Source organism: Bubalus kerabau, chromosome 11 (genome assembly GCF_029407905.1).
Source record: "Bubalus kerabau isolate K-KA32 ecotype Philippines breed swamp buffalo chromosome 11, PCC_UOA_SB_1v2, whole genome shotgun sequence".
Lineage (NCBI taxonomy): Eukaryota > Metazoa > Chordata > Mammalia > Artiodactyla > Bovidae > Bubalus > Bubalus kerabau.
In genome coordinates this window covers 109,751,100-109,778,565 of record NC_073634.1, presented here as the reverse complement: position 1 = coordinate 109,778,565, position 27,466 = coordinate 109,751,100, and the positions used below count along the sequence as shown (strand labels likewise).

Sequence of the window (27,466 nt, the reverse complement as noted above, 5' to 3'; positions counted from 1 at the left end):
TCAATGAGCAATACTTTCTCAAGTTAAAACACACACGTTTTGGCATCTGATGACAATTCCTTACTCCTGATAACTTATCTGTCTTTAACTTGTCTCTTTTCAGCAGTTCAGAGACTAGAACAAATGATTGAAGAGAATATTACCAGGTGATGGAACTCATTCTTTTGGGTTTTTCAGTCCAGAGAGAGAGTGAAATCCTTCTCTTTCTTCTCATTTTAGTGGTATATTCTCTAACTCTAGTGGGAAACATTGGCATCGTTTCCTTAATCCGGTTGGATCCTCACCTTCACACACCCATGTACTTTTTCCTCAGTAATCTGGACTTTGTAGACTTTTCTTACTTCTCATCAATAGCCCCAAAGTTCCTGGAGACCCTCCTGACCAAGCACAGGTCCATATCTCTCTATGCATGTGCACACAGCTGGGCTTTTTCCTGAACTTCCTGATTTTGCAGACGTTCCTTCTTGCAGTCATGGCTTATGACCGCTCTGTGGCCATCTGCAATCCTCTTCTCTACTTGGTGATCATGTCCCAAAAGCTGTGCGTGCAACTGGTAGCAGGCCCTTACTGATACAGCTTTTCTGTTGCTTTCCTCCACACAGTTGTTACTTTTCAACTGATCTACTATGGCCCCAATGTTATTAATCACTTCTATTGTGATGATGTCCCTTTGATGGCCCTTGCCTGCTCAGACACCAGCCTCAAAGAGATCTTGATTTTTATCTTTGCTGGATTCAACATGATCAGCTCTTTGACCACAGTCCTTATTTCTTACCTATACATTGTGGCTGCCATCCTGAGAATCCAATCTGCAGAAGGGAGGCGCAAAGCATTCTCATCCTGTGGTTCTCATCTGACTGCTGTCACTGTATTCCAAGGGACTCTGATCTTCATGTATCTGCAGCCCAAATCAAACCATTCCCTTGACACAGACAAAATGGCCCCTGTCTTCTACACAATAGTCATTCCTATGTTGAATCCCATGATCTACAGCCTGAGTAACCAAGAGGTAAAAAATGCCTTGAGGAAAGCCTTTGAAAAATGTTATTTCCTGTCTCTAGTAAACATTAAAATGTATCTTGTAACACTGACTGTCTTGGAACTATGCCACACGCAGATGTGTTGGTTTTATTATCTTTGATAGGTTAATTTTATTTCTGTCATTTTTATATGAGCAAAATGACTTTGCACATGTGTTCTATTTTTCATATAATTTATAAGTAAAAGGTTTAAAAGACTATAATGCACATTTTTAACAAATTGCTACTATTTGCATCTGTGACACTTGATAGTTTTGACCTGGATAGTTTCTATTTAACTGATAATAAGATTTAGCCACTGCTTTCAAAAATGCTTCTATTTTATACATTGTGGAGACAGAACAAGGGAGGTGGTAAAGTAAATTTCTAGTCCATCCCCACGTCATTCCATGCAGTAGCTGTTCCTCAACTGCACCCTGTCTGCTAAAAATCATTCCTCTCTGCTTCTGACTCCCACTGGATTCACTGGCGGTCACTCTCGGTAATTCCATGGTTCTCGTGTTGTTTGAAAAGATGTCATTTTTCGACATGCAGATCTGGAAATCAGGGTCAGCTTTTGGAAAGTCATACTCTCTTTTTCTGTATCAAAACAAAAATGCAGACATACCCCTATATTCCCTCAGCAAGGCTTAAGATCCTTTTATATTTTAGGGATTTGAAGAAATTACAATGGTTTGACAGGAAGCAGTAGTTTAAAACCAAGTTTAAACGTGGTTGCTGTCAGATGTCAGGAATATTGTTCTATGTTGGGGTGGTTGTAAAGTGATGCAATCTAAGACCCACTTAAACCATCAACTGGAATTTTTTTTTTATTCAGATTCAAATGTTTGGTGTCTACCATGTGGGTGATATTGTGAGCTATTCTCATAGGGCAAAATCAAAAACATTTCTGAATATGCTGAATAGTCTGCTATTTTGGAAAATACTGGCAAAAAAATTGATAGTATAAGTTATTCAGAAACAGTTTAGCTTATTTTATCCAAATTATCTTAGTAAACATTTCATTGTTAAATTAGATTTCACATTTATGTGAAGACATCAATATTGCCATGTTAAATTATTTATATTAAACTTTAATTTAATATATGCCTCACCTAACCTCAACACCATTTTTAAAGCAGCAACAAGGTGTTCTAAGTGGATGTAAACTGTACAAATTCTGAAGAGAAGCAATGAATTGCAATCCTGATTTTCAAGTTCTTAAATCAACTTCTTTTGGGGTCAGGGAGCACACTTGCAGAGAAATTAATCTTGGGAATCATGACTGTCAATTGCCAAAGATAAAACTCAAGAGAACATCTTTGTTGTTGCTATTTTTTAAATAATTCCAAAAGTATAATTTAAATAGTTAAAAGCACAGCAGTAAGCTTCTACAGTAAACTACAGAGTAAGGGCTGAACCTAAGATTGGCAATGTGAGAAGGGTTTAAAGGCCAGTGAATCTTTCAAAAGGAATCTGGTGCCCCTTCTGGGTAGCACACTGGATGCAGGGGAGGTTGCTGCAAAATCACAGGTTTACCAAAGAAACTTCAGATAGATTTGAAGAGCTCCCAGAGCAGAAAGGATGATAGCCTGGGAGACTAAGAAAAGCTAAAGTAAAACCAAAGTTCTAACATTGAAACAATACTATAAAGAAATATATTAGTTTCATCAGTCTGCGTTAACAAAGTACCACACACTCATTGACTTAGAACAACAAAAATTTATTTTCTCACAGTTCTGGAGCCTACTAGTCTGAAGTCAAGGTATTGGTGGAACCAGGCTCTCTGTGAAGCTCTAGGGGAGGTTCCTTCCTTGTTTTTTCCAGCTGCTCATGGTCCCAGGCATTCCTTGTCTTGTAAGCATCTTTCCAGTCTCTGCTGTCTTCTCATGGTCATCTTCCCTCTACATCTGTGTCCAGATTTCTTCATTCCTGTAAGGACATCACTCACACTGGAGAAGGCAATGGCACCCCACTCCAGCACTCTCGCCTGGAAAATCCCATGGATGGAGGAGCCTGGTGGGCTGCAGTCCATGGGGTCGCAAAGAGTCGGACACGACTGAGCGACTTCACTTTCACTTTTCACTTTCATGCATTGGAGAAGGAAATGGCAACCCACTCCGGTGTTCTTGCCTGGAGAATCCCAGGGACGGGGGAGCCTGGTGGGCTGCTGTCAATGGGGTCGCACAGAGTCAGACACAACTGAGGCAACTTAGAAGCAGCAGCAGCACACTGGATTAACCGTCCACCTTACTTCAGTATGACTTCATATTAACAATTGCGTCTTCAATGACCCTATATCCAAATACTGACCCTATAACCCAATGATCCTATAACCAAACTCTGAAGTTCTTCAGGTTAGGAACTTCACACATCTTCTGGGGGAACAATTTCACTCAGAATAAGTGTGTGTAAGTGTGTGCATGCTCAGTTGTGTTCAGCTCTGTGTGACCCTATGGACTGTAACCTGCCAGGCTCCTCTGTCCATAGGGTTTTCCAGGCAAGAATACTGGCATAGGTTGCCATTTCCTTCTCCAGGGGATGTTCCCCCAGGGATTGAAACCATGTCTCTTGCCTTGCAGATGGTTCTTTGCTGCTGACCCATTGGGGAAGCCCCACTAATAAGTAAGGACAGTTAAAGATGTGCTGGCTCAAATGTATGGTGAAAACACACCTTATCTACACCTGCAAGCACAGTGCAGACAAAAAATAGCCGAGGTTTCCTAAGCTTCAGAAAGAGACTTGTAAGTACCTAAAAAGGCTAGCGAAATGGCCTAGATGACGGGTCAAAAGGGATCCAAAACCAGTTAATGTGACAACTGGACTCTTAAAGGTCATAACAAGCCCAAGGACTCATCAAGTAGTTAGGACAAAGGGATATATAACCTTATATCTAATATAGATCAGAACCTTGAGTTTTTCTCCTTCTGGTTAAGACAGAAGACAAGATGCCCTCCTCTCAATACCAGAATAGTTTCTGAAGAGACTTGATCACTCTCAGGTAAAAATTGTCCTAGTGAGTGGTAAGATGCAGAGATGAAGTGCCAAGGATACATTTATGGAAAGTATTATAAGAGCAAATATAGCACTATAGCTAAGTGAACTCCCAAGATGCAGTGACTTAATAAAGTAATTTATTCCTTTCTCAGGCAGCAGTATGAGTTAAGGGGTTTCGGAAAGGCAATTAGACCCTCAATGTGTGGTTTTCATCTTTGCCTAAAAAGTGATCACTTCAGTGGCAACATTTTTAAGTGGGAAGGAAGAAAAAAAAGTCCACATCTAATGGCTTTAACATAGACAAGGTGGTCTTTAGGTTTCAGGCACCACTTTCTACTGAAGGCTCATTGCCAAGACTTGAAACATTCTGTCTCCCACTGACAAGGGGCAATGGGAACGTGGTGAGCAGCTGGATGACAGATGTTTTACTTATAAAACAAAACATAAAATAATGGACACTGAGGAAAATGTCTGCCATAAGGATCACAGAAAATGTGATCTTAAAGGGTCAAGTTATAATGGTCTCTGTCAGTACGATTGTTTCTTGAGCAGCCTATCATTTCATACCTGACACCAACTTGTTAGAAGCAAACTTAGGTGATTTGAAAACATTAAAAAAAAAAAAACTTTGTTAATGTAGTTTCCAATACTAATCAAATGGTACTTTTTCTTCCTGCTCAGAACCTAAAGTTATGAAAAAGAATTCTCCTCCCACCATCTGCTTTTTCTCAGAACCAATCTGAGGGAATGTGGCTTGTGGGCAATTGGTAAATTAGCCTGAGTAACAATACTTTCTGTGCTTAAATGAATCCACCTTTCCAGTGATACTACCACAAGTAAGTGTTACTTCTCAGAGTCTTTCACACACGTTCAGTTGTGCAGCCCTTTTAACTGGATTAGCCCTTAAACAAGAATAAACTCATTCATGAGAAAGTGCTTCTGCTTCTGATTTGCTTTTATGCTGGTATTATTAGCAAGAGTCAACAAGGACAAAAAATGGATTCCACTTATATTAAGAATGAAGGTAGATTAAGTGGACACCAATCAACATGAATTGAATTGTAAACGTGTACTCAGATCCCAATGGATACCAGTTTGAGCTGTGCTGATCACATTTTAACACATGTCTAGTGCAATGCCGTTTGGTTTCACACGATTCTCACCCGGCTGATCCACTCTAGTTATTAAAAGCTTGACTTAAGCAGCTAAATACAGACCTAAGAATGTAATGTTAGCGACAAGAATTTGGAATCAAATAATACCTTCATCATAGCAATCAAATGTTTAACAGGACATTTTTCTGATCAAAAGTTAGATTTTAAATGACAAAAATCCATATTGCTTCATCTTTTTAAACTATGAGAAGGACATGATAGGCTTTACTCATAAATTTTTCACTTATTTAAATTAGTGAAGAGAAAAACAACTAGCCAAAATCCAAACCAAAGAGTAGAATTATGGTGAGTCAACAGATTGTTTGAAATACAAATACTGTTAATTATAGAGCAATACATACTGGGAGTTAACCTTCTGATTGATTCATGACACTAGTTGAAGATTCTGAATACATTTTTGTTTTCAAAAGTCCATGCATGTATGAATGTTGTTGAAAGCTTTTTTGGTAAATGAGGATCCACCAACTTTTACATTCATGGAAAAGTGATGAAGTCTTAATTTTTTCTCATGAAATTATATATTACTTATAAAACAAGTGAAAAGCAATTATATATAGAAAATATCCTAAGAAAGCATATTCAACTCTTACAAAGATACCTCCAAATTAACGTGTGCTTCTCCAAATGTGTTTATGAGTTATCCGATGGCTACACTTGGCACAGTTTCACATACACTGGGACTCACAGTGACAGGTCAGGGTTAGCATGTTTGCATATGTAGATAAAGGAGGCTTAGTGCTGAGACTCCATTCATGGGGTAAACCATCACTGTGTTAGACTGGACCTCTTAGTATATTTAAGTGTTGCCTGTATACAGTCTATTTTAAACAGGGTTATTTATATGCCTGGACATTTTAACAGGAAGTGGCATACACGGAATTATGTACTGCAGGTTCACTGCCTCAATTTTGCCTTGACGATTGCTTTGTTGACCACCTCTTTCACATCTTCGTTCCTCAAACTGTAGATCATGGGATTCAGCATGGGAATCACTGTGGGGTAAAACACGGCCACCATCTTCCCCTGCTCCACAGACTCTTCAGTGGGCCTCCTGAGATACATGAAGAGGAGAGTCCCATAAAACATGGTAACAGCTGTCATGTGGGACCCACACGTGGAGAATGCCTTCCTCCTGCCATCGGCAGAGTGCATGCAAAGCACGGCTGCTACACTGAGGGTATAGGAAATGAGAACCACTAAGAGGGAATGTGTGAAATTAATTTCAGCAATAACAATCATGGTGCATTCTTTAATGTGGACCCCCCACAGGCAGTCTTGATAAGAGGAGGGTCAGCACAATAGAAGTGGTTGATTTCAAAGTTTCCACAGAAGCACAGTGTGCAGATTAGGCTAACAGAGAATCCATAGATGTATGTCACAGAGATGAAACGAGCACAGACAGTCCTGGACATTTTACTGCCATAAAGCAGAGGGTTGCAGATGACCATGTAGCGATCAAAGGCCATCACAGCCAAGATATATACTTCCACGTGGACAAGGGCTCTGAAGAAGTAACACTACACCAAACACCCCACATAGGAAATGGTTTTTATTTGATAGTAAGTTTTCCAGCATCTTCAGAGTGACATTGGAAGAGAACCACACATCCACAAAAGACAAATGACTCAAGAAAAAGTACATGGAGCTCTGAAGCTGGAGGCTGATGCTGATCAAAATAATCATACCGATGTTCCCTATCAGAGTGATCATGTAAACCACTAGAAACTCCACAATAAAGAGACCTTGAAGCTCATGACGACTGGTCAAGCCCAGAAGAACAAGTTCTGTCACATCTGTGAAATTTGGCATTGCCTTCACTTAGACCCAGTCTGCAGTGCCTATGGACAAATTAAAAGAAACAAATGGATTTATTTTATTCTTGAAAATTTTGAGTCATGCTTATCAGTATTCTAGTTCAAATAATATAAAAATCAATGTAGACTTTGCACAAAATTTAATATAAGAGCATATAATCATATTTATTTCCTTTAATAGGCCTTATAGGTAATTATTACAATATTTATTAGTTTCTTAACTCTAAAACAGACAATTACATTCATATACTACTAATATTAGACACTTATTTTTGCTAAATTATTTCAATGATGCTAGCATCATAGAGTGCTAACAGAAGTAAAGCTAGACTGAGAGTCATCAGAGAATGACCAAATCCATTTCAACATATCGTCTTATAGGAAATGACTTGAGAGTCATACATGTAAATATTCAATAAGGTCAGACAGCCACTTTGTGCTGAACAGGGAAGTAATAAGAGTGAATCATTGAAATTCCATTGAATACTATTTTTGTGTATGATGGTTGCCTCTCATTGTCTATACTAATACAAATGCACATGTAATATTAAGCTACTCATTTCCCTATGACTTGGAAGATATCCTTTTTTTAAATGCATTTGTTTATTTATTTTTGGCTGCGCTTGGGCGCCTCCTGGTTGGGGTGTGTGGGCTCCTCACTGCAGGGCTTCTCCTGTTGCGGAGCACTGACTCTAGGTGAGCAGGCTTCAGTGGTCGTGGCTCACAGGTTCTAGAGCGCAGGCTCAGTAGTCGTGACACTCGGGCTTAGCTGCTCCATGGCGTGTGGAATCCTCCTACAACCAGGGATCGAACTTATGTCCCCTACATTGGTAGGCATATTCTTATCCACTGAGCCACCAGGGAAGTCCAGAAGATATCCTTTTATCTATGCAATTTTACAGGAGGATTGTCTTAAACCTTGGTCTTACAATCTAGTCAATGACATACTTTTCTATGCTACACCAGCATATGATATAAAAAGCTTTCAACTTATGAAAACCCTAGTCATGTTTTATTTTATTTAGCTGTATATTTCACTTGCTTGATTACTGCTGCTTGCAGAGTGAGGTAAGCAGTATTTAACAACACAGACTGTATCAGTTTAACAGTTATCTCAGAAAAGTAAACCGCAAGTGGTTCTCAAAATTATATCAATAGACAAATTCTATATATGTATAAAATAAAATTCAGGTGCCATGCTCTTAAAATTATTTTCTTATTTCAGATTCTACTGCTTTTCAGCAACAATCCATTATATGTCTAATTATTTATTTTCAAGTTCAATGTCATTACAATTAAAATGTCCACAAGGAATGTTTTCTCTGTTTAATACACTTCCCCAGATAAGTCTTCTGAGAAGTAAACTGCTCTGAGTACTTAGGGATGCATCTGTAGGATTAACATCATCTCGGGAATTTAAGATCCCCATAATAATATTGCTTGAAGGGAATATTATGACATAAAATGGTCTGTAGTTATAATTGCTTATAATAATTCATTTACAAACATCAAAACCAATGTTATGTTAAATATATTTGCTATATTATATTTATTTATTATATCTAGAAGTAGTCTAAGTTTTGTGATATGAAATTGAACAAGCTACATGGGATTTTGGTTTGCATCATAATTGATTCTTTTTGAAAAGGAGTGAATGAAAAATACAGAAATGAGACAATTTAGGGAATGGAACTACTGTGAGACGGAAACGGAGCATGCTGATAAACACAGAAATAAGAAGAGGCAGGCTGCACACAGAGTGGTCAAAGATCTCTTTGAGGATGTGACTTTTCAGTTACAGGCAAGTAGCCAGTTATGTAAAAATATGGAGGAAAAAGAAAATGAAAATACAAAAAGTTAGAAGAGGAACTATTTTAAAAAGTGTATAAACTCTATGATTGTATCATGCCTCCCTCCAACTAGTAGCAACTCACAGTTTGGAAGTTGATTAATCTCTGTAAACACTCTTCCTACCCCTGAAATTATTCATATGGGAATTAAATTAAATTAAATTTGTCGTCATAGACAAAATGATTTGGGCACATAACATAGTCACTGATATTTCAGTTCTGGTCTGGGTTCACCTGTACCCTATATTTTCATGATCATAGATCTTCTGGCTTCTAAGTGTGGATAAACTAAATCAGATGAGAGTTACTGATTTTGACTGGGAGATAGAGCAAAGACCAAGAATTTTCATATATAAAAACTCTTACCTCTGCTTGGTGAACCCATAATTACCTAATTAACAGTTTGATTTGGATTACTGGTACAACTAATTATAAGAGGATGAGATCGTTAGATAGCATCGCCAACTCAGACATGAATCTGAGCAAACACTAGGAGATACTGAAGGACAGAGGAGCCTGGCATGCTGTAGTCCATGGAGTCTCAAATAGCCAGATATGACTTAGTGACTGAACAACAACAGCAACTAAGTATATATAAAAAAAATCATCAAGGCACCTAAGAAACATAAAGTACTGTTACTTCTCCAACTTCCCTTCCTGTGTGATATGTGGGTTTTCTTCCACTTTTCATAATCATTAGCTCTGTGATAGTAGAGTTTGTCTCATTCATTTTAGAACACTTCAAACTGACTACATTAGTTGTTATATATTGTAGACATTCAGGGATATTCACACATGATTTTTAAGCATCCTGATCTCCAGATCAGCTTCATAGAATGCATTATTGTGTCCATAACTAATAAAATCTCTATTTTAAAAAATTGGTCTAGTGGCAACAGTTTCAGTTTTAAGGTAAGATAATAGCTAACTTTTGTTGAATCCTTACACAATCTTTTATAAATAAAGGTCCCATGAGAGAGGTTCTAATTAGCATATCTTTCTTAAAAATGAGAAAACTGAAGCACTGACAGACTAAGAGGCTCTCCTTGGATCAGACATCTGCAAACTGGCCAGATGGAAATGCAAACCAACTAACTGAACTCTAGGGGTACACTCAATAACTTTATATCACTACTGCCTCTTTGATAACTTTTTCTAATATTCTATTTCTCTACATTTAAAATGCAGTTTGATTATTGTCCAAAAAAGGGGGAAAGCTATTCTTTTTATAATTCATGTTTGATGAACCAGAAGAGCTTGACATGGCTATAGAGCCTGAAAAACAGAGTTCTTGGACCACCATTATCTATGCCTCTCAAGGTTCAGTTCAGTTCAGTTCAGCCACTCAGTCGTGTCCAACTCTTTGCGACCCCATGAGTCGCAGCACGCCAGGCCTCCCTGTCCATCACCAACTCCTGGAGTTCACTGACTCATGTCCATCGAGTCAGTGATGCCATCCAGCCATCTCATCCTCTGTCGTCCACTTCTCCTCTTGCCCCCAATCCCTCCCAGCATCAGAGTCTTTGCCAATGAGTCAACCCTTCACATGAGGTGGCCAAAGTACTGGAATTTCAGCTTTAGCATCATTCCTTCCAAAGAAATCCCAGGGCTGATCTCCTTCAGAATGGACTTTTTGGATCTCCTTGCAGTCCAAGGGACTCTCAAGAGTCTTCTCCAACACCACAGTTCAAAAGCATCAATTCTTCGGCACTCAGTTTTCTTCACAGTTCAACTCTCACATCCATACATGACCACAGGAAAAACCATAGCCTTGACTAGAAGGACCTTTGTTGGCAAAGTAATATCTCTGCTTTTCAATGTGCTGTCTAGGTTGGTCATAACTTTCCTTCCAAGGAGTAAGCGTCTTTTGATTTCATGGCTGCAGTCACCATCTGCAGTGATTTTGGAGCCCCCCAAAATAAAGTCTGACACTGTTTCCCCATCTATTTCCCATGAAGCGATGGGACCAGATGCCATGATCTTCATCTTCTGAATGTTGAGCTTTAAGCCAACTTTTTCACTCTCCTCTTTCACTTTCATCAAAAGGCTTTTTAGTTCCTCTTCACTTTCTGCCATAAGGATGGTGTGATCCCATAGTCCTAGGGCCAGATGACCGAAGTAACTTCTCATAGAGAGCCACTTTATTAGATAACTGTGCATCATCTTTTAAAGCAATTAAGCATATAGAATGTATAATTTGGAAATTTTTAAAAATCACTTTCATTAACTTTTCAGGAATTTTACACACACACACACACACACATGATACAGCAGAAGTATAATTATTTCTTCAATATAGTGAAAGACAGGCAAGCGTGGCATGCTACAGTCCATGGGATGGCAAAGAGTAGGACACAACTTAGTGACTGAACTGGTAATGACAATCATTCCCAATGACACAATACTTTCAATTCCATTCAGATACATTTTAAAACACGATGTGAAAATCACTGGTCTTTGTAGAGAAGACATAAAAGACAAAACCTAAAGAACAAAAATTCTTGTAAGTCCCTATGGTAGCAAGATATTCTTATGAATTTTTATATCAACTATTAATATAAATAGTAATATTTCCCAAGTATATAATTCCAGACAATAAAACACTGTGATAACAAATAGGTCCACAAGTAAGGTCTTAGTCTCTTCCTCAAAAAAGGCCTAAAAACTAAAGATGTGACTGCATTAATCTCTATTGCAAAAGGTGTAAAATTTGCAGACCTGCCTTCAACAGCAACAAGAAAACGATGATAATTCCTCACTATTTATAATAGAATCTTGAACACTGCACACATTGAGAGCATCTCCCCAAGGAACTATCCAGATAATGATGAAACACATTATAATTAAAATTGTAGAAACATCTCAGGAGTAAGGGAAGTTAAGGAGGGTTAATCAGAAGAATGTCTTCTGATAACATTACATGACCAGTATCCTTAATGTCATGGGTATAATCTCACCCATCTTCACATGGTATAATATCTGCCCCAGGAAAGCACCTTGCACCTCAGGAAAGCATTCTTGGTTTGCATTATACAATGTTGCTCAGTCACCTTCTTTTCCATTGTGCTTTAGTATCATGGGTATAATCGCGCCCATCTTCACATGGTATAATATCTGCCTCAGGAAAGCACCTTGCACCTCAGGAAAGCATTCTTGGTTTGCATTATACAATGTTGCTCAGTCACCTTCTTTTCCATTGTGCTTTAGTATCATGGGTATAATCGCGCCCATCTTCACATGGTATAATATCTGCCTCAGGAAAGCACCTTGCGCCTCAGGAAAGCATTCTTGGTTTGCATTATACAATGTTGCTCAGTCACCTTCTTTTCTACTGTGCTTTAGTTCTAATAAGCATCATCTTTCCAGCCAAACACAGCAATGCACACCCTGTGCATCTCATGGCTGTTGAAGAGATCCCAGGTGCCTCCAAAGTACAGATCACATGGAAACATCTAGGGAGAATGAGTACAAGTAGAGGTCATCAGTGGAGAAGTTGACTGTAGTAGAACAATTTACCAGTGAACTTGGGCTCTTTTTGGAGTCAGTAGAGCATCAACTTCAATGTCAGTCAGATCAGAAATAAAATCTTCACTCTGCACCATAATTAACTGCCTGTCTTTGGAAAAGTAAGGATTCTCAGTTTCAAAGTTCATCTGTAAAAAAAGGAAACTGCTATCTCTCAGTGAGGTACGGAGATCGCAGGCAACATTGGGAAATTCCTAGCACAACGCCTGTCTCTGATGAGGCAGTCAAAAAATTGAAATGGGCTGTGAATTTTCACCTATTAACAGTTCACAAGATCTCATCACCTATTTGTGATTGTGGTCAGTATTATCTCTGGGTTGAAGGGTAAAATTTAAAAAAAAAAACTAAGTAAAATAATTCTGAGGTTCAGTTTCTCTACAAAATATGGATAGTAGGGGCTTCCCTGGTGGCTCAGACTGAAAAGAGTCTGCCTGTAATGCAGGAGACCCAGGTTTGATCCCTGAGTCCTAAAGATCCTCTGGAAAAAGGAATGGCTATCCACTCCAGTATTCTTGGTGCTTCTCTGGTAACTCAGATATTAAAGATAGCTAGCAGATTAAAGAATCTGAATGGAAACCAAGATTGTTCATAAACTCCCATTTGTACTACCTCAATTTTGCTGGGAAATCATGGACAGAATGATACTCAAGCAAAGTTTTCCTCTTCAGTGCCCAAGGATCCCAGACTCCTTAGTTCCTTCTCACCTTTTATGGAGAAGCTACATAAGGCAAACTCATTGGCACCAGATTATTATAACTTAACTTGCACTCCCTCGAGAAAAAGGGAATTTAAAACAAGAAAGCATTGTGTGTGTGAGTGTGTCTGTATGTGTGTGTGTGTGTGTGTGTTAAAGAGGGAGAGAGCAAGGAAGAGAGTCAAGGTTAAATATATTTTATACTAGAGATGCTTAACTATAAAAATATTGATAGATATATAAATAAATGTATGAATGAGATCCATTTTTTAAAGTGCTTTACAGAACTATCCTGAATTTTCTGCAAATAGCAAAATTGCCTTAAATTCTCCAAAAGAATCAAGATTTAGGGAGATTATGAGGCAGAAGTGATCTTGGAGGTCAGATACTTCATCCTAAAAATTAACTGCATGAATGACACAAAATGAGTGGTTCAAGGTCACCCACAAATTATTTTGAAAATTGGAAACTAAAACCGGGAACATGACTTAACCAAGAACCTTGACATCATCATTCTTCATGCAACACTGAAACAAATCTCAAAAGAGTAGAGAAAGTGGTTCACTTAAAAAGAAAAAAAAAAAGAGGTGACAAATATTATCCAAACCCACTTGCCAAATTCACTTGCTAAACTCAGACTTAAATTGGAGAAAGTAGGAACAACCACTAGACCATTCAGCTATGACCTAAGTCAAATCCCTTACAATCATACAGGGGGAAGCAACAAATAGATTCAAGGGATTAGATCTGATAGACAGAGTGCCTAAAGACGTATGCACGGAGGTTCATGACATTGTACAGAAGGCAGGGATCAAGATGATACCCAAGAAAAAGAAGTGCAAACACACAAAATGGTTGTTTGAGAAGGCCTCACACATAGCTGAGAAAAGAAGAGAAGTGAAAATCAAAGGAGAAAAGGAAAGATATACCCATTCAAATGCAGAGTTCCAAATATTAGCAAGGAGAGATAAGAAAACCTTCCTCAGCGATCAGAAAAAAAGCCTTCCTTGGCAAAGAAATAAAGGAAAAAATAGAATGGGAAAGACTAGAGATCACTTCAAGAGAATTAGAGATACCAAGAAAATATTTCATGCAAAGAGGAGCACAATAAAGGACAGAAGTGGTATGGATCTAACAGAAGCAGAAGATATTGAGAAGCGATGGCAAGAATACACAGAAGAGCTGTACAAAAAAGATCTTCATGACCCAGATAACCACGATGGTGTGATCACTCACCTAGAGCCAGACATCCTGGAAGGCAAAGTCAAGTGGGCCTTAGGAAGCATCACTGTGAACAAAGCTAGTGGAGGTGATGGAATTCCAGTTGAGCTATTTCAAATCTTAATAGATGATGCTGTGAAAGTGCTGCACTCAGTATGCCAGCAAATCTGGGAAACTCAGCAGTGGCCATGGAACTGGAAAATGTCAGTTTACATTCCAATCACAAAGAAAGGCAATGCCCAAGAATGCTCAAACTACCACACAATTGCATTCATCTCATATGCGAGTTAAGTAATGCTCAAAATTCTCCAAGCCAGGCTTCAGCAATACATGAGCCATGAACGGCCAGATGTTCAAGTTGGTTTTAGAAAAGGCAGAGGAACCAGAGATCAAATTGCCAACATCCGTTGGAAAAACATTGAAAAAACAAGAGAGTTCCAGAAAAAAAACATCTATTTCTGCTTTAATGACTATGCCAAAGCCTTTGACTGTGTGGATCACAATAAAATGGGGAAAATTCTGAAAGAGATGGGAATACCAGACCACTTGACCTGCCTCTTGAGAAATCTATATGTAGGTCAGAAAGCAATAGTTAGAACAACAGTCTGGTTCCAAATCAGGAAAGGAGTCTGTCAAGGCTGTATCTTGTCACCCTGCTTATTTAACTTATATGCAGAGTACATCATGAGAAACAATGGGCTGGATGAAGCACAAGCTGGAATCAAGATTGCTGGGAGGAATGTCAACATCCTCAGATATGCAAATGATACCACCCTTACAGCAGAAAGTGAAGAAGAACTAAAGAGCCTCTTGATGAAAGTGAAAGAGGAGAGTGAGAAGGTTGGCTTAAAGCTCAACATTCAGAAAACTAAGGTCATGTCATCTGGTCCCATCACTTGATAGCAAAAAGATGGGGAAACAGTAGAAACAGTGATAGACTTTATTCTGGGGGCTCCAGAATCACTGCAGATGGTGACTGCAGCCATGAAATTAAAAGACACTTACCCTTTGGAAGGAAAGTTATTACCAACCTAGACAGCATATTAAAAAGCAGAGACATTACTTTTCCAGCAAAGGTACATCTAGTCAAGGCTATCATTTTTCCAGTAGTTATGTATGGATGTGAGAGTTGGACTATAAAGAAAGCTGAGCACTGAGGAATTGTTGGTTTTGAACTGTGGTGTTGGAGAAGACTCTTGAGAGTCCCTTGGACAGAAAGGAGATCCAACCAGTCCATCCTAAAGGAAATCAATCCTGAATATTCCTTGGAAGGGCTAATGTTGAAGCTGAAACTCCAATACTTTGGCCACCTGATGTGAAGAACTGACTCATTTGAAAAGACCCTGATGCTGGGAAAGATTGGAGGTGGGAGGAGAAGGGGATGACAGAGGATGAAATGGTTGGATGGCATCACCGACTCAGTGGACATGAGTGTGAGTAAACTCCAGGAATTGGTGATGAACATGGAGGCCTGACGTGCTGCAGTCCATGGGTTGCAAAGTGTCAGCCACGACTGAATGACTGAACTGAACTGAGTAGAATTTACTGGTAAAAACATGGGCTATGGAGTCAACTTGTTGAATTTCCATTCTGGCTTTAACAATTTTGATCCATGCACTCTGGACAATGTTTCTTAATATTTCTGGGCTTCATCATTTTTTTTTTCGGTCAAAATGGATTCCTTATATGGGTAGGTTTATTTTGAGGATTATGCAACAGAAAGTATGCACTATGGAACATACTGTTCTCCATACATATCTGTGTGTTTGTGTGCATGCTCAGTCATTTCTGACACTTTGTACATCCATGGACTGGGTAGTCATCAATAAATGGGAGCTATTAGTCATTAAGTAAAGAATCATAGACAATGGCATTCTATATATTCCTTATCATCCACCCAAATGACTCAATGAATTATATAAGTAATAGTACCTAAAATAGTAAATATCTACACTTTTCTGGTCATTGGTATTTCCTTTTTCTTTCTTGTCATTTATGAATTATAAGTCTAGTTTTGGCACATGATTGCCCAAATAAGAAAGCAGAGTTTTGATGGTTATAAATATATAATACAGAAGTCTACATACCTTTGAAGGAAGAGCCATTTTAGAAAAAGCATCGGTGTCATGGCTCTTCTGCTGAATAATGCAGGCAGGATTTATATTATTTGTAGATTGATGCCATTTCCTTAAGAGATTATACATATAGGTGAGTATTAAGTACTTGCTTTGTTAGATAGTATTTTGCACTAAATGAGTTCTCTGGAGAAATAACAATTGGGTACAATGCAGATTTGCCATGGGGCCCAACTGGTTTCTAGTGCTTTTCTTTTTTAGATTCCGTGTCAATATTTTCCTTCATACATTGGGACGTCTACATCATAATATTGATGTCTGCCATCAATACTCATGCCATATTCTGTTACCCGTAATATTTGCTTAATCCAATCTAACACAATTTCTTCCACACAATTATCATAACTTTGTGTCACAACCTATTACCATCCCACTTTGGGTTATGGGTTGAAAAGTTTATTTAATATCCATATATCAAAATCTTGACTCCCAGTACTTCTGAATATGACTGAATTTGTAGATATAGTTTTTAAAGAGGAAATTGTAATTGGTTCAAATAGTGCATCCTAACGCAAGATGACTGGTATCTTTTTAAGAAAGGAGATTAGAACATACACATGGGAAAGATTGTGAGAGACACAAGAGGTGATGGCTGTCTATAAGCCAGACAGAAGCTTCAGAATAAAACCAACCCTACTAACATTTTGATCTTGAATTACTTACTATCCTCCAAACTGGAAGGAAATCAGTCTCTTTTGTTTAAGCCACCCCAGTCTGTGGTACTGAGTTATAGCTGCTGCTGCTAAGTCACTTCAGTCGTGTCCGACTCTGTGCAACCGCTGAGACAGCAGCCCGCCAGGCTTCCCCATCCCTGGGATTCTCCAGGCAAGAACACTGGAGTGGGTTGCCATTTCCTTCTCCAATACATGAAAGTGAAAAGTGAAAGTGAAGTCGCTCAGTCGTGTCTGACTCTAGCGACCTCATGGACTGTAGCCTACCAGGCTCCTCCATCCATGGGATTTTCCAAGCAAAAGTACTGGAGTGGGATGCCATTATCTTCTCCATTAGTTATAGCAGCCCTCGCAAACTAATATGTTCTGCTTTCAGTAGACAGAAAGACTGCTTTCATATTCAAAGGAAGTTTTGCTTCTTTGAAGAGTAGTATCATTTTTAATATATTTCAAACACTTATAGTATGTTCAAAATGTGCACAAAACATAAGTTAACAATTTATTGAATTTTTTCAAAGTAAAAATGCCTTTATGACCAAACTTCTAAACCAAGTAGAAGACCAACACTACATCAGACAAACTTCTCATCTTCTTTCTGAGTCAGTATTCCTCAAGTTAGATGAATCTTTATTTTTAGCACTCTACATAGTTTGTGTCTTTTCCTGAATTTTACACAAGTGGAATCAAACAACACATTCTTTGATGCATAGTCTTCTGGTGAAAACTCTGTTGATATCTGAACATTATGTTGATGATTGTTTTAGCTTGTTTGGACTGCTATACTAATCATAACATGGGCATTTATTTATCACTGTTCTGAAAGCTGGAAGTCTAAGACTGGATTGGGTTCGATGCCGGGAGCCACCATGGGAGATCTCACCCAAGACAAAGGTCATGCGGAGAAGACCTGACAAGCAAAGGCAGATCAGGACTTGAGGGATTCCCTGGATCTGCTCGAGCATCTACCCTGATACCAAAATCTGTCTGTCTACTGTTTATTATATCATGCCTTTTACCAACTCTTCTGACATTAACAGGGGGCTATCCCCAACTATCTTTCTTTGAAGGAAATCAACTTAGAGCTCTAGTTAATAAGTCTCCTGGACATAATAAGAGTGTTTCAATTCAAACCCCTCAGATGGCTTTCTAACTTGCCTGACAGGTTTATCTGGACTCTTACAACTACACATGTGATTGTTTACAGCCTCCCAACCACGAGAAGCACAGAAAGCTTAAGACATTCTAACAATATAGAGCCTTTCGGGGAGTTAAAATTATTAGAATAGAACTGGTGAAGGATTTAATTGTTAAGCCAATGCTTGCTGCCAAGTTTCCATATCCCTTACCCACTGTGTCCCTGGGAGTATATTAATTGATATAGTCGGTATATAGAGAAAATAAGTAGTAGTCTTGATGTTAACAACCTTAGACCCTTGAGTTAATAAATTCTTTCCTTGTTATCCCCCACTGCACATTTGCCCTATAGGAATGCAACTTTATCTAGTGCTTTCGGGGAGTGGCACCAAACTTTAGAAAAATCACCTTTAGAGAAAATAAGTTTTCTGGTTGATTAACCTTTATCAGAAGAAAAATGTTAACAGGTCTCCTGGCCAGAAGATGATGTAAATCACCTAAAGCCTTTGTATATGATAAGTTTGCAGAAAGAAAGCCTGGTCTCAATAAGGGTCAAGGACTGCTGACCCTGCATGACTCTGTATTTTCCATTATCCTCTATGTACAACTGAGGGTATAAAAGCTCCTTTTAGAAATAAAGTTATGGGCCTTGCTCACCAAAGCTTGGTCTCCCCGTGTCATTCATTCTTTCTTTTTTTCTTTCTCTCTCTCTCTCTCTTCTTGTTTCAGGATGACTCCTTGGAGAACAGAGGCTCTCTGAGTTCACTTATCTGCGCGGGCTTCTAAGACTCAATCAGGAAGGCACCTAGCGTCTTCAGGGGAGGGGACGCCCTGCGTCTTCACCCCACCGAGAGGGCACCTGTGGCCTCTGTGAACAGAGCAAGTCCGGTGTCACGGACTTTATTGGCTTTCTGTGTAAACCAAGGAAGATCAAGCCTCTTTTTCTCCCCTTTATACCTTTCCTCTTTCGCTGATGCCATTCCTCCTGAGGGTATCCCTGGATCCTTCCAGGGCTGGTCCCCGGTAGGTTATGATGAAAGCATTCTTCCTGGTTTGTAGATGGCTGTGTTTTTGCTGTGCCCACACATCACATGGGGCAAGGGAGTGCCCTGGGCTCTTTTATGAGGGCACTAATCCAGTTCATGGCCTTCCCTAGTAGCTCAGAAAGAATATTCCTGCAATGCAGGAGTCCTGAGTTTGATCCTTGTGTAGGGAATGTTCCCTGGGTCAGGAAATGGCAACCCACTCCAGTATTCTTGCCTGGAGAACCACATGGACAGAGGAGCCTGGCGGGTTACAGTCCATGGGGTCACAGAGTCGGACACGACTAAGCATGAGCAGGCACTAATTCAGTTCATGAGGGCAAAGCAAAGCCTTCATGACCTAATGACCTCCCTAAAGCCCCCGCTTCTAAATAGCAATGGTTCTTTTATTACTGTAAGTGTAGAGATCAAGTTGACAACATTCACTGAATCATGGAGAAAGCAAAGGTGTTCCAAAAAAAAATCTACTTCTGGATTGTACTCCAACTATACCAAAAAATCTGGAACAAACAACCTCATTAAAAATGTATAAATCTGAACACCTGGCCAAAGAAAATATAAAGATAGTAAATCAGCATATCAAAAATACTCAAAATCATATATCATTAGGAAATTACAAACTAAAACAACAGTAAAGTAGCACTGCACACCTATTAGATCAGTAAACTCAAAAAGGAGGGTGGGGGGCGGGGCTTCTCTGGTGGCTCAGTGGTAAAGAATCTGCCTGACAATGCAAGACACTCAAGTTTGATCCCTTACCCAGGAAGATCCCACATGCCACAGAGAAACTTAGCTGGATTTTTCCTCAGCTAAACAAGGCTCACCTGTGACCTGAACACTACATGTCTAGTACTTAGTAAACAGCTTTGAAAAAGTGTCCAGACAAAAATTATCACACAATTAGACACAGGAGCTCTACTTCTAATAGCTAAAAACTTTCAAATATCAGGATGTCTTAGGTAGATGACTGTGTAAACAAATTGGGATACATCCAAAGTGGAGGGGAGCAAATGCTACCCCAAAATATACCCCTTCAGCATGAGAATTAGTTGGACTTAATTAACTTTTTTTTTAAGAGGACACATGATCATCTCTGAAACCCAAGTTCAAGATGGCTCTTCTGAGTCACATTTACAAGAGAAATTTCATTTCAAAGGAATTCTCTGTATATATCAGATAGAAGGATAACAGTCTTGTGAAACTCTTTTTTTATCAATAGGGAAAGCTAAGATGTAAATCTGTACAACAACCATACCCTTCCTTTCCTTTATTTTTTAATATTTATTTGTTTTTTATTTGGCTGCGCCAGGTGGACCTTCACTGAGGCAAGCCAGATATTTAGCTGTGACATGCAAACTCTTCGCTGTGGCATGGGAGATCTAGCTCTCTGATCAGGGATGGAACCTGGGCCTCCTTCTTAAGGAGTGTCCAGTCTTAGCCACTGGACCACCAGGAAGCCCCTGTGTGGTTTTTAGATGAAGACAGTATCTAAGGTGATATCTTGGGCCATTTCAGTCACTGACTCAGTTTCCTGAGTTTCTCCAAAGCATGTACAAGGTGCACATTATTAAACTGGCTTGCAAAACAAGTAAAGGTTGTTCATACTACAACACTGTATGCTTACAAATATGTAAATGGTAAATGGCATGTTATTTATGTTTAATTACTATGGGGGAAAAGAATGTAGTATTGGTACATGTTACAAAATGAATAAACATTAAAAACATCTTTAGTTAAAAAATCCACATAGAAAAGGCCACCCAGATCCCATATTCACCATGTCTGCTTTACATCCACCATGTTTGTCCAAATGTCTGAAAATCTCAGTAACAGTCTAAAAAATATTGGATGAGGATGGGAAAAAAGGTATTTTCATACAATTGGACAATTGCTGAAAGTGGAAGTGGGGCTGTGGATTACATTATAATGTATAAACTATATGATTTCCTGATTTTGGAGATTATGTGCTGGTTCCACAGGAGAATGCGCCCATTTTGGATAAAATGCATGGAGTATTTTAGGTGATGTGGCAAATGTGAGTACTTTTTTACCATTATTAAGGGTTTCCTGCAGATTTTAAGTTACTGAAAAGTAAATTATTTTTCAAAACAACCATGTCAATACCACAAAAGAAAATCAGATCAGACAGGCTTGAAACTTTTTTATAGAGGCCAAGACTTACCCAGACAAAGTTCAAGGGAAGTTGTGATGCTCATTGCCCTTGAAGGAGTCCACATGGAATTTACAAATAAAATTTCCCACATAACTTCACAAAAAGTTGTTAGAATACATTCAGTAAAGTTGAATAATTTGGGATCAATTTACAATCATATAAAATACTACAATTTACAATCTGAATCAATATATGAAATCACTTGTGTTTCTATACACTAATAACAATCAGAAACAAAAATCAAGAAAAAACTTAACCAAGGACATAAAAGACCAGTAGTTAGAAAACTAGAAAGCACTGATAAAGAAACCAAAGAAAACACAAATAAACAGAAAAATATTCCATGCTCATGCACTGGAAAAATGAGTTATTAAAATGTTCATTCCAACCAAAGCCATCAGCAAATGCACTGCACTCAAAATATAATACCCAATGGCATTTTTCATAGAAATAGAAATATTCCTAATAATATTCTGCAACAACTAAGGACCCTGAACAGCCCAAAAGACTCTGAGAAAGAAGAATGAACCTGGAGGCATCTTCCTCTCTGACTTCAGACCACATCACGGAGCTGTAGTAACCACAACAGTGAGGAACTGGCACAAACACAGGCACAGCGACTCGAGGAAAGAATAGAGAGCCCAGGAAGAAAGCCACATGTATGTGGACAGTTCATGAAAATCAAGCCAAGAACGTGCAAAGAGGAAAGGACAGTCCTTTCAAGAAACAGTGACAGGAAAACTGGCCACCTACACCAAAGAACATCACTGGCCATCCTCTAGATCATACAGAAATCTAACTAAAAACCCGCCATTTTGCACATGGAGCTCTTCCCCCCCAGCCCCCCGGGTTCTCTGAGATGGACCTCCATTCAGCGCTCAGCTGGACACAGGAAATGTCTACTTCATCCTCATTTTTCCCTCTTGCAGTGCCTCCTTGCTGGTGGGCACTGAGGCAACCCCCCTCCTCTCAGCCTGGACGCAGCCCCATTATCCAGGAGCCCAAGCCCTGATAGTGCTGAGGAGACAAAGCTCCCACCAGCTGGTCACCAAGCTGAGTCTGAAGGCAAACATCCTTCCCCTCACGTCAGAGAGGGGGTTGGCGCCCCAAGCAGGCCACCAGAGAAGAGTGGGCAGCCCCGCACTCACAGACCCCAGAGGGCTCACCCAGAACCAGCTTTGCTGTGAGCACTCAGACTGGAAACCCAAACTGAAATGCAGCCAAAAGTCTCCATGACCCTGCTCAACACATGGCCAGGGAACAATTGATTAAAATTGATTAAAAACCATACGGAATGAAAGGACATAAACACAAACTTTGCAACTGACACCACATTTCAATTAAAAACTATAAAAATTTTAGAAAACAACAAAAGATCTACATGACCTGAGTCTGGTGATGAGTTCTAAAACACAACAAAAAAGCCAATATAAAAAATGTTTTAAATAAATTAATTAAAACACTGACTTTTAAAAATGTATACATTCACTCCCTTACTCAAGAAAACCAAAGGACAAAGTGTTAGGGGAACCACTAACCAAAACCACCCGCCCGTCCTTGCCAGGCACCAGAGAAACCACTTGCAGGAGTCATCTTACAACAGGAGGTCCTGGGTAAGGAACAAGGAACTAACAAGCTACCACCAACCAGAAGGATTCGGGAAAGGTCAAAGGAGATAGGAGACTCCAATCTGTAGGTCTTACCAACCTCCCAGGATCCTCCTTGCTAGAATCCACCTTGGATGAGTGATGCATATGCCACCAGGAAGGACCCCAATTCAGAATGACTGGCCAGAGACAAACCAGAAACTAATCCAACGCCCATAAAACCTGAGACTGTGAGCCACGTGGCAGAGAAGTTCTCTCAGCTTCCCTCACCCTCCTGCCCTCCACCCAGGCAGCCCTTCCCAATAAAACGTCTAGCTTTGATAGTACATGTCTCCTCAGACAATTCATTTCCAAGTGTCAGACAAGAGCCCACTCTCAGGCCGTGGAAGGGGTCCCCCATTCCTGCATCTAAACCACAAACCAGGAGAAAATATCTTCCAAATGTGTATCTGTGCAGAAGGAAATGGCACCCACTCCATATTCTTGTCTGGGAAATCCCATGGACAGAGGAGCCTGGCGGGCTACAGTCCAACAGCAGGGCATTTTTGAAGAGAGGAAACAGTCCCAGGAAAGTTGGGGAGCTCACCAAAGGCCCCAAAGCTTTCGATGGCACAGCCAGAACTGTGGCTGAGCACCCCCAGCTCCCAGGCCTCTTGATACTGGCCTCTCTCACCAGGTACGGGTGTGGCAAACTAGAATCTAAAACACGGCTGAGGGCTTCCCTGGTGGCTGAGTATTAAAGAATCTTCATGCCAATGCAGGAGACGTAGGTTGGATCCCTGTCCATGCTGTGGAGCAGCTAAGCCCACACACCGCAACCACTGAGCCTGTATTCTAGATCCCAGAAGCTGCAGCTACTGAGCCCATGAGCCCCAGAGCCTGTGTCCAACAACAACAGGAGCCACCAGTGAGAAGCCCACGCACCACAACCAGCGTAGACCCTGCTTGCCATAACTAGACAAAAGCCCACACAACGAAGGCCCAAGACAGCCAAACATTAATAATTTTTAAAAAATGCATATCTGATAAAGAATTTGTACTCAAGTTATACGAAGAACTCTAGAGCAAACAAACCCATAAATAATTGGTAAAGACTGAAACAGACACCTGGCCACAGAGGGCACACTGACAGTAAACAACCATAAGAAACACCTGGGCACAGAGGGCACACTGACAGTAAACAACCATAAGAAACACCTGGCCACAGAGGGCACACTGACAGTAAACAACCATAGAAACACCTGGCCACAGAGGGCACACTGACAGTAAACAACCATAAGAAACACCTGGGCACAGAGGGCACACTGACATAAACAACCATAAGAAATACCTGGGCACAGAGGGCACACTGACATAAACAACCATAAGAAACACCTGGCCACAGAGGGCACACTGACAGTAAACAACCATAAGAAACACCTGGCCACAGAGGGTACTCTGACAGTAAACAACCATAAGAAACACCTGGCCACAGAGGGCACACTGACAGTAAACAACCATAAGAAACACCTGGCCACAGAGGGCACACTGACAGTAAACAACCATAAGAAACACCTGGCCACAGAGGGCACACTGACAGTAAACAACCATAAGAAACACCTGGCCACAGAGGGCACACTGACATAAACAACCATAAGAAACACCTGGCCACAGAGGGCACACTGACAGTAAACAACCATAAGAAACACCTGGCCACAGAGGGCACACTGACAGTAAACAACCATAAGAAACACCTGGGCACAGAGGGCACACTGACATAAACAACCATAAGAAATACCTGGGCACAGAGGGCACACTGACATAAACAACCATAAGAAACACCTGGCCACAGAGGGCACACTGACAGTAAACAACCATAAGAAACACCTGGCCACAGAGGGCACACTGACAGTAAACAACCATAAGAAACACCTGGCCACAGAGGGCACACTGACAGTAAACAACCATAAGAAACACCTGGGCACAGAGGGTACTCTGACAGTAAACAACCATAAGAAACACCTGGCCACAGAGGGCACACTGACATAAACAACCATAAGAAACACCTGGGCACAGAGGGCACTCTGACAGTAAACAACCATAAGAAACACCTGGCCACAGAGGGTACTCTGACAGTAAACAACCATAAGAAACACCTGGGCACAGAGGGCACACTGACAGTAAACAACCATAAGAAACACCTGGGCACAGAGGGCACACTGACAGTAAACAACCATAAGAAACACCTGGCCACAGAGGGTACTCTGACAGTAAACAACCATAAGAAACCCTCTCACGATCCTGGTGGGACGTGGCACAGCCACCTTTGGAGGACAGTCTGACAGTTTTTTCCAAAGCCTAACAGGCTCATCTTAGGATGTAATACTACACCTCTTGTATTTAGACAACAGCTTTGAAAAACTGTTCAAACAAAAACCAGTATAAAATAATGCACAGTAGCTCTATTCTGGGTTAAAAATTGGTTAAAAACTGAAAGACATCAGAATGTTCCTCTGTAAATTGATTCATAAGCAAATTAGGGCACATATACATCAAGGGGAGCAGAATACACCACCCCAAGTTGTGTCTTTTGACATCAGGATCATTCTGTACTGACATTTAAATAACAGCAGATCCAGGAGAATGTTTGAAAATGCCCTTTTAGAAATTAAATTTACATTTATTAGGGAAATCTCCACTTGTAAGGCTGTCTCCACCTGTGTGCCAGAAATGGAAGGATAACTAAGTCTTAAGAGAAGCTAGTCCATGGAGATGGCCTGGATGTAAATCTGCATAATATCTAGACCCCTGTTTACTGTGCTTTGCCTCCAAACCTTCCAAATCGTTCCGTCCCCTGCCCCCCACCCAATATCTTTCTTTTGTTCTTAGCTAAAGATAGCCCATAAGTCACAGGCTTGGGCCATTTCAGGTTTTCCTAGGTACCTTACAAGCATATAGGGGGTATGCATGGTAATAAGCTTCTATTTTCCTCCAGTTCATCTGCCTTTCATTGCAGGGGAAGGTCTCAATAAGGAAAAGAGAAATATAAAGGGAACATTATTTTTCCTCCAGTACACATGAATAGTGTTCAGAAATATAATGGAATGAACCGTCAAAGCAAGCAAAATCCATGGATGAATCTTACATGTATATTGCTAAGTGGAAGAATCCAGTCTACACACTAATGACCCCATTTATATGACATTCTGAAAAAGGCAAAACAGACTTAGAAAAAGACTATGAGGTAGGAGGTTTGATATTCCATCTGATACATTACAGATGAGATGGTTGGATGGCATCACCGACTCAATGGACGTGAGTTTGAGTAAGCTCCGGGAGTCAGTGATGGACAGGGAAGGTTGGCGGGCTGCAGTCCATGGGCTCACAAAGAGTCAGACACGACTGAGCGACTGAACTGAACTGACGTTACAGATGAACATCTACCACTGTGCATTTGCGCAAACCCATAGATCTTTAGACCGCAGTTAGTAAATCATAATCTATTCAAATTTAGTTATTTAGGACATGAGAGTGTCACAGAATGAAACACAGAATGCAGCAGAGTCTAAATGACTTAGAAATGCATGGAAAAAACTCACTCTTTGTTGGTGGCAGGGACGGCATAGGGCTGATGAAAGCTGAAGCACCAGCAGGACCTGAGGATCTTAGCGCAAAGAAAGCCAGAACTGGGGAGATAAAGGGGTACAGCAGGGCCCCCACCCCGTTCCAGTCCTCCTGCTTCCCAGCCCGCTCTCTGGGCCTGGAGGAGGGTCCTCTCTGACTGGTCCGATATGGACACATGGGCAGCGTCACTGTGTGGTGACAGCCGGGCACACAGGGCCCCTGGGCCACATGCAGCCACCCAGGGCTTCCAGGAGCCCATGTGCAAGCGCCGGGACAGACATCTGACACACAGACTCACCACCTAAAGAGGAAACACCTGGTTCCTGGGAATCTGGACTTTAGCTTTTTTAAGGCCCTTTCCTCGGCCCTCGCCCTTCTGGGCTGCTGTGTCTCCTCCTGACTCCTCCCCCTGAGACGTGTGGCTCACAGGAGCATCCCCAGGACCTGAGCTGCTCAGCAGCTCCCACTGTGGTCCCGCCTCTCAGAGGGGCTGCTCCACCGCCCGTTGTGAACAGGGGAACTCGCCGTGGAAAGGCCCCTGCGCAACGGGCAGGAGACAGCTGCGCAGGGACGGCCACGCCCACGCTGCCTTCTCCGCCTGCCCACGCCGCCGGGGCCTCCTGGTTCACGGACTCCGTTTTCCTAGTAAGGGCCTAGGAGATCCTCTTGGTCCTTCTGGAAGTGTTCTGGAACGCGAGTGCAGGAAGCTAGCACACACTTTCCGTATTCCGGTCCTGCAATGAGGCTCAAGCCTTTCCCCTTCACGGCCGCACTGGCAGTGTCGGGAGTCACTTGGATCGTTTTT

The 27,466-nt window shown here is 40.7% G+C and overlaps 1 pseudogene; it reads right to left on the bottom strand.

Annotated features, from left to right (window-relative positions):
- Positions 1 to 6,085: 6,085 nt before the first annotated feature.
- Positions 6,086 to 27,198, bottom strand: LOC129622665 (olfactory receptor 5M9-like; annotated as a pseudogene).
- Between the last annotated feature and the right edge of the window lie 268 nt (positions 27,199 to 27,466).